The sequence below is a fragment of the Camelus bactrianus genome, chromosome 25 (assembly GCF_048773025.1).
Source record: "Camelus bactrianus isolate YW-2024 breed Bactrian camel chromosome 25, ASM4877302v1, whole genome shotgun sequence".
NCBI classification, from domain to species: domain Eukaryota; kingdom Metazoa; phylum Chordata; class Mammalia; order Artiodactyla; family Camelidae; genus Camelus; species Camelus bactrianus.
Window position 1 is genome coordinate 27,591,734 of NC_133563.1, and position 7,883 is coordinate 27,599,616.

Sequence of the window (7,883 nt, forward strand, 5' to 3'; positions counted from 1 at the left end):
GACATTTTGGGATTCACCCCAGTCAGTCTGGCACATCTCCTGTTATTCCTGATGTGCAGCCACCCTCCGGCCCACGGTGGAAAGCACAGTGCAGGAAGCGGGCCTTCTCCAAGGGCTGGTGAGCACGTACCTGGCCAGCGGTGTCTGGCTTCACAGCTCTCCAGGCCAGGGCTGCCATGAACCTCAGAGATGGTGCCAAGCCTGGCTGGTGTGGGCGTGAGACAGGAGAAGACAGACTCACAAAGGCCGGGTCCTGCTGTGCCATCTCTCGGGCTCAGATACTGCCGGGGTCCACTGAGAACAAAAGAACCCTTTCTTTTTGTCTCCATTTTCTCGGAATTCAGCCCCCAGCAGGGGCTCCAGGACAGGAAATAGTTGTTGGTGAGGGTTTAAAATATGGGTTTTGAAATTAGTTAGAAGGAAATTTGAATATCTACTTACAAGCTATGTGACATTAGGCATGGAAGTGGCTGATTCTCTCAGCCTGAGTTTCCCTATCCTGACAGTGGGGATACCAGTATTAAGCTGGTAGAACTGACATAACTGTATGCGATGAGACATGCAAAATTAGTGCTGAGCCTGGCTGCAAAACCAGTGATTATTACTTAGGGATGATTTCCCTGGTCTCTGGCTAGGTTGTTTGCATCTCTCTTTCTCCTCCTCTTCCAAAAGGACACCTATTGCAAAGAATATTTGGCTGGACCAGGCTGGCAATGGAGCAGCATCACGTGCTTGCACTGCATGGTCCAGGATTACATCAGAGACTCCATCCACGCCTGTGCTTCCCAGCGCGCCTCCCCATGCCTTCAAACGAGGCCTCCTCCGTCTGGCACAAAGACCAAGAAAAGGTTCCGGTCCCTTGAGGTTGGAGAAGAAAGCAACTGCGAAGAAACAAGCTATTAATATTAATGTTCCAGGAAAAGGAGAAGAGAGAAAGGACACCGGCGCCCAGAAAGAATGACTCCATATGGCTTTGATGTGTTCGTTTGCACAGGACGGGAGCAGCGCAGAGAATACAGAATAGGAGGAGGAGGGAAATGAGGAGGTGGAGGTGGCCTGGCAGCCTCTGAGAAATTATGAGAGCTGTGGGGAGTAGGTTCTGTCTAGACAAAAAGTCAGCCAGCCACGCTGCCATCTGCAGCCATCAGAGAACAGGCCAGCAAGGGAAAGGGGAGCCCCCCGGCGCCCTGTTTGTTACTGTTAGTAGGTGGAGGATATTTTCTGTAAAGGGTGTTGTTGTGCTAAACCTGGAGGGCACCTGGGATTATTGAGACTCTTCCCAAGGGTCTCCTTTTTGTGGATCTCTTCAGGCAAAGTTTTTTTTGCCTCTCTATTGAGGTCCTACTGTACCTTTTAATTTCTCACGTGGCTATATTGTCTGATGCTTAAGAGCTCAGTCTGCAGTTTGACCTAGATTTAAATCCCATCTGTATCTCTCTTGGCCTTGCCATGGTGGGCAAATTAGTCCACCTCTGGGAGCCTGTTTCCTCTTCTCTCAGTAATGTAAGCAGTGGTGAGGAGGTAGTTTGTGTTCAGGCCTGAACAGCAGTGGCTGGCATGATCCACAGCCCGTTCTCTTTCTCTTCCACAAGCAGACAGCAGAGGGCAAGGTGCTGAAGGGATGACAGCAAATGGAAGCATCTCGGGGTAATCCATTACTAGCAGCACAGGTGTTTCAGACTCTGTTGAAGGAAGCAAGCTTCCCTGGAATACTCAAGATGGAGCCTCTATGCACTGAGTGAACTTTGAACCTTTTGCACAAGTAGAAACTGAGGATCTACCCCCCAAAAGTAAACAAGATCTCAACACATGAAGAAATAGTCCATCCTGGATGTCCTGGGAGGTGTGGCGTTAAACTAAAAGAATTTAAGGATCTATAATTATGTGATATATTACAGGTATAAGCAGATTTTGGCAGGAAAGAGCTCTTTGTAGAAAAGAGGCCCCTTTGGTCTTGTCGCTAACCTTAAACCAGTAAACCATGCCTTACTCATCTCTGGCCCAAGCACACCTTTCAGATCTTTTGATCACATATACCTTGCTTAACCTGTTGGTTCTTTCAGTAGATCAAATACATAGAAATGAAGGCTAAGTAATTAACAGATGACCAGATCTCTTCCCTAGCTTCTTCTTCAGTAACCTCCCAAACTGTGCCAATGAGATAGCATCTGAAGAAAAGATCACAAGAAGTCAATAAGCTTGCACGCAGTGGGGGATGGCAACAATGCTGACCTGTCTCAATGTTTAACTGAGATTTCTTCCCTTTTTCCCTTTAAAAACTTTCATGGCCAGGTAGAATCTTCAGAGGTGGTTTTGGGGGGACACTGAATCCACCATCTCCCCATATTGCTGACATTCTGATCAAAAGCAACTTTCCTTTCTGCCAACATTTGCCTCTCTCTCTTGGGCATTGATTTTTGAACAGCAGAGCAGTGGGACTTGAGTTCAGAGGTATTAGCTAATATGATTACTATGACAATTGCATTGTAATATATAAATTTATCAAATCAATACATTGTGTATCTTAAATTTACACAATGTTATATGCCAGTTATATCTCAATTAAAAAATAACTTAGAAAAGTCAAAAAGAAGAGGAATTAGATGAGAGCTTAGACTATGATTAGCTAACTGTTCTCATTTTCCTCCTGATGAGGAATTGTTGGTGGGTAGCAGAAAAACCACCAAATAATAAATATAGTCTGTTACACAATATATAATTTTAGTCAGTTGTCCAGTGAACCCTGTCTATTTGTCATACTATACAGTGGCATTAGTCTTGTTCAATTATTTCTTTTGCTCATCTTTGCAGAGTCTCAAATTTAAAGAACGCTTTAGATACTAAACTCAACATGGGTGGACTCTACCTGAATATTGTTGATAACATTCTGTTGCCCAGAGAGAGGAAAATCTTATTAGGAAAATCCCCTTAAGAATGCTGCATTAGAGAAAATATTTCCTTAAACAATTGTGGAGTGAAGATGGTTCTTCTAAACAAGTCATGAAACCCAAAAGGTCTAAGAGAAAAGACTGACAAATTTGTCTACATAAAAATAGAACATTTCTGTCCAAGAGAAGAAGCATAAAGAATGACTCATGAAGGACTAATTTCTCCCATAGATAAAGAGCTATTACAAATCAATAAGAGACCATTTGGCCAAAAGAAACATGAATAAGCAAAAATGTGAATAGGCTGACTGATGAGAAAGAAATAGATTTGGCTGATGAGCACATGGAGAAAATGTTCAGCATCACTTATGATTAAAGAAATGACCATTACAACACCAACAAGGAGTTTGTCCAGGTTGGACTGGCAGATATCAATTTGATGATCATCATATTGGTGAATTGTGAAGAAATAAGTATTCTCATCAAAGCTTGGTGCAGATTTTTGGAGGATAATTTTGCAATAACTATCAAAGCTTTAATAAAAATGCTTGCTTATGGACTCATATTTTAAATACATTTTAAATAACTTATCTTACTGATACACATGCACATATGAACACGCACATAGATTCTTTTTTGTAGAATATAAAGTAATACCAAAGACTAGCAACAAATTCAATTGGGAAAATATGGTGAAATAAATGACTGTATAATCTGTAAAATGGAATACTACACAGCTCTGATAAATACAAGTGTGATGTGTATATGTGAAATATATAAATATACATATGTACATATGGTCTACTAGGTCTGCTCTTATGTCTTAGTATTCAATTAAATAAATTATGTCCTTTCATACCCATCTTTAACCTTTTTAATTAGAAGTGTAGCACATATGCAAAAGTGCACAAAACAGAATACACAGCTCAGAATGAATATGGTATAATGGCTAATCTGATCAAGAAATAGAACACTGTCTATACCGTGTCTTTTTAACTACAAGCTGATGGATGCTTTTTGTCATTCAGAGCCTCTAGTTCCTTACCTGTAAATTGAGGACATTGAAAATCGTAACATCATTGTTCCTTCCTATCTCATGATATGCTTGTGAGAATCACTTGAGTTAATGTTACCATTGTTCTTGTGAGTGGCAGAAAGCTCTGAAAATGTGGATAAGGATGGCCATTCAGTTTGATTGATGTATGAGGCCTGCAAGGGCATCTTGCTTGAGGTCATCCCTAAGGCCTTCACTGCCTTGGGAAGACAGAATGTAGGTAAAAGGGCAGTGCTCTGAATGAGACAATCTGTTGGTTAACATTCTTCCAGGAATTTTGGCATGAAGCCATCCAGTCCAGCCTGCCCTGAGAATAAATAAGCTTCCTCATTCCCTGAATCTGTGACTTCTGTCAGGGCACTGCAGGCATGGAGCCATGCCAGCTTTTGGGAGACTTTCTCAGAGCCGTGCTCTTGTCAGAATGGTCTGCCATGACTGATGGAGGGGTCACCTTTCAGTAGTTGCAAGGGTTGTAAAGCAATACATGGCCTGCCAGGTTCCATTCCAGCTACATGACTTCGGACAAGTCACTTAAACTTACTGAGCTTGAGTTACTTATCTCTCGGATACACCTAATCCCAAACTCGCAGGGCGTTGTGAGGATCACTGTGAGGTAATCCACATAAAGTTCCCAGCGAGCTGCCTCACTTGGCCAGTGCTTGGAGCTGTTTGCTGTGCAACTGTCTTGGATGGTCTAATGGGACCATCATGGTGGCTGAGACTACAGCATGTCAGTCTATATATTCCTTAGGGGCAAAGGCAGATAGGCTAACATGTAGTTGGAGAGTGGAGCAATGGTTTCTGACTGGTAAAGCACTCAGTCAGCTCTTTATTGCTCCTAGGTAGGTCTTTCTTCTGTTGGGTGACTGAGTCCCTGTACATTCTAGAGTGACACACAGGGCTTGCCATGGGAAGACAGGGTTATGTCAGGCTTATGTAGGAGGAATGAGAGTAAGAAAAGTGTACTTAAGCTGTAGTTTGTGTGGGGACGATGAAGACAGCAAAGAGGAGAGAGAGCGGGAGAGGGAGAGGAAGACAGAGGGATGAGAATGGCACAGAAGTAGAAATGTATGAGGCATGACTTTGGAACCAGAAAGACTGGGATGGAATGTTCTTTAAGAGAAACATTAGAGGCCAAGGCAGCCAAAGCAGGACATTTAGTTTGGGCTCTTAGCTGGAAGCCTTTGATGCCAGCCGAGGCATTTAGAATGGATCTCCTAGGTAGTGGAGAAGGTTCTTAAACAGGGTTGTGACAGATCTCAAGCATAGGAGGTACAACTGAATTAGCAAATTAGTTAGGAAACAGGATAGTTACTACTACAACTAAAGCATTATTATGTTCAACTCAGGAACAATCCCCTGGCACAGATTCTCATGTTCTCAACATATGCCTGCTGAATTTTTATTTTGAATATAAAATTTCTGTAGCCCAGATGTCATTTGATTCCCCTAGCTTTTTTAATATAAAATGATGCAGCATTTTATTTAAATCTAAAGTAAGTGACTTTAAATCTTTCTCTTGCAAAAAACCTAGTCCAAGGGGTGAGATGAGGTTAGGTGTCATGGTGACCCTCCATCCTCCTTGCTCCTCCTGCCTCCTGCCTTCTGCCCTCAAATACCAGGTCCTGGATTAAGCACTACTTTTAGTGCCTCTGGTTCTTTCTCTGATACTGCCTGTCTCCATGTACCATCCCTCCAGTCTTCCCGGAGTTCCACATCAAGTACGGTGCAAGGCTCTGATGTAGAGGGAATGAAACGGGACAAAATGCCACGAAGCCAGTATCATACAGCTGCACCACTTAAAACAGGAGCCTGCCTTTACAAAGTATCGACGAGGTCCCCTCTACCATGGGCACAGCCTTGTCATAGGAACTGGTGGTAAAAGAAAAGGATGGATGAAATACAGCCCAGTCTATCTACTTCAAATCATTGACATTTTATTCATGGCATCCTAATTACCTTTGGATGCTTTTCTTGTCCTTTATGCTTTTTTCTATCATAAAAAAGTGAATTGTGTTGGCTGCCCCCTGTCATTTGTAGAGAACTGTGGAAGCTAATTAAAAACAAAACCAAAAGCCACAGATGTAATCATTACATAATGAGGTAAGGATAACATTATCTGATGCTATTACGTATACCAAGAGTGAATTTTAATTAGAACCCCAGGTGGTTACTTAGAAATCAGGTATAAAGAAATTTTACCACTACTGCCTATTCGCAAAATAATTATGCATTACAGTTACTGCTTGGGTTTAAACCAGATTCTTTCAGAATACTTTTAAAAAGGAATACTATCCTTTTTTCTTGGCCTGTGCAAGTCAAGTAAATAAGCAGATGCCTTATCAAGACCGGTCCCCTCAATCTGATACTCAGGCCTGTAAGATTTAGGACCATCTGAAACATGTAATCATCTAGTACCAAAGATTAGATTCATTCTTTCTAGTTTCTGTAAAGTATAAATATGAGATGTATCTGTAATGGCAATGAAATAAATATTTTAAGCAGCTACTCCTGTTCTTTCACATAATTTAAAACTATTTTATGACTGTGTGTGTGTATGTGTGTGTATAAAATACAGAATTCATCCCAGTGCAATATATCAAAATAATTGTACTATACTTGTACATATTGTGAAATGCTGCTGAGCAACTGGTAAAGCTTTTTAGTAAGTAATCCCTTAAAGACCCTTTCTAGAACCTAAGCCATGCGTTGTCTCCATCTTGTGGACAGGTGACTGGAAGAGGGCAAAAGAGTCAATAGGATAGGGGTCAAGAAGGCAGGTTAATCTCTCTTAACATCTGTTGCTTGATGGTGGCTGGCTGGGATGCTGTGTTGAAGAGGACTCTGGAGCCATGTCCTGGTCCAGCAGAAGATGTACCATCAGTGGACGGTGGATGATGTCTTCCATGATCATGAAGGTGCTGTGGCAGGTGGTGATGATGTACTGATTATGTAATGTTTCCTGTTTTGTGCCTAATGAAAAAACTCACAAATTAGAATCCAGATTTCTGTGTTCTAACCTCAACCACCTGTTTCCCTAAATTGCTGTCTGACCTTGGGCAAGCCCTTTAACTTCTTTGAACCAGAGCTTCTCTATTTTTTAAATGGGAATAATGAAACCAACTCAGACCTCCTACTGTAGTGTGAGACCACAATAGGACAATCAGTTTAAAATTAGTGTATAAAACCTTGATAAAAAATCGATACCATTAATATGTGTTGGGGCTTCTTCATTCAGTGTAACATTTAGACAACCCAACCCAGCGGACCCAAGAGGAGGGACAGACTGTACAACTCTGTTCTGTTTTGTAGCTTGTTTATAACTTGCATTAAAAAACAAATCAACAAATAGAACAAATTTCCAAAGAAATATAAAGATAACTTTTTGTTCAGAAAAATATTCATCCCTACTGCATGCCTGGCTCTATTGTAGCTGTTTGAGGTGCTTCACTGAACACAAAGTTCCTCTTCTTGTACAGTTTACATGTTAGTGTGGAGAGACAGACACTACACAGAAACATACAATTATAAATACATGGATAAATAAAAGATAAATTACTTCATAGATAAATGAGATATCATAGTAATAAAGTAATGAAGTGACATTTAAAGTGTCAGGTAGTGCTAAATGCCATGAAAGACAAACACACTAGGGTTGGAGAGAGAGCGAATGCTGGTGAGAGGGGTGCTGTTTCAGATAAAGTGATGGAAGGGTCTCACGGTCCACATTTGATCACAGAAATCAGTGTAGTCAGAGAGTGGGCCATGTGGCTATCTGGGAGAAGACTGTTCCAGGAGGAAGTATAGCCAATGTTAAGACTGTGTACCATGGGTTCAAGGACCAGGAACAAAGCTAGCATGGCTTTTCCATTTCTGCCTGCATTTCCATTGGAGTTCCTTTTTGAGGTGTAGCCCTGGCAAATAACCATGTTGTTCCAAAG

At 41.6% G+C, this 7,883-nt stretch overlaps 1 long non-coding RNA gene across 1 annotated transcript in view; it reads left to right on the forward strand.

The window, feature by feature from the left end:
- Positions 1 to 6,442, forward strand: part of LOC141575034 (uncharacterized) — a 56,335-nt gene extending 49,893 nt beyond the window's left edge. The window contains exon 4 of the long non-coding RNA XR_012502273.1: positions 2,812 to 6,442. This is a non-coding gene — a long non-coding RNA (uncharacterized LOC141575034). The remainder of the gene's footprint in view (positions 1 to 2,811) is intronic.
- Positions 6,443 to 7,883: the final 1,441 nt, after the last annotated feature.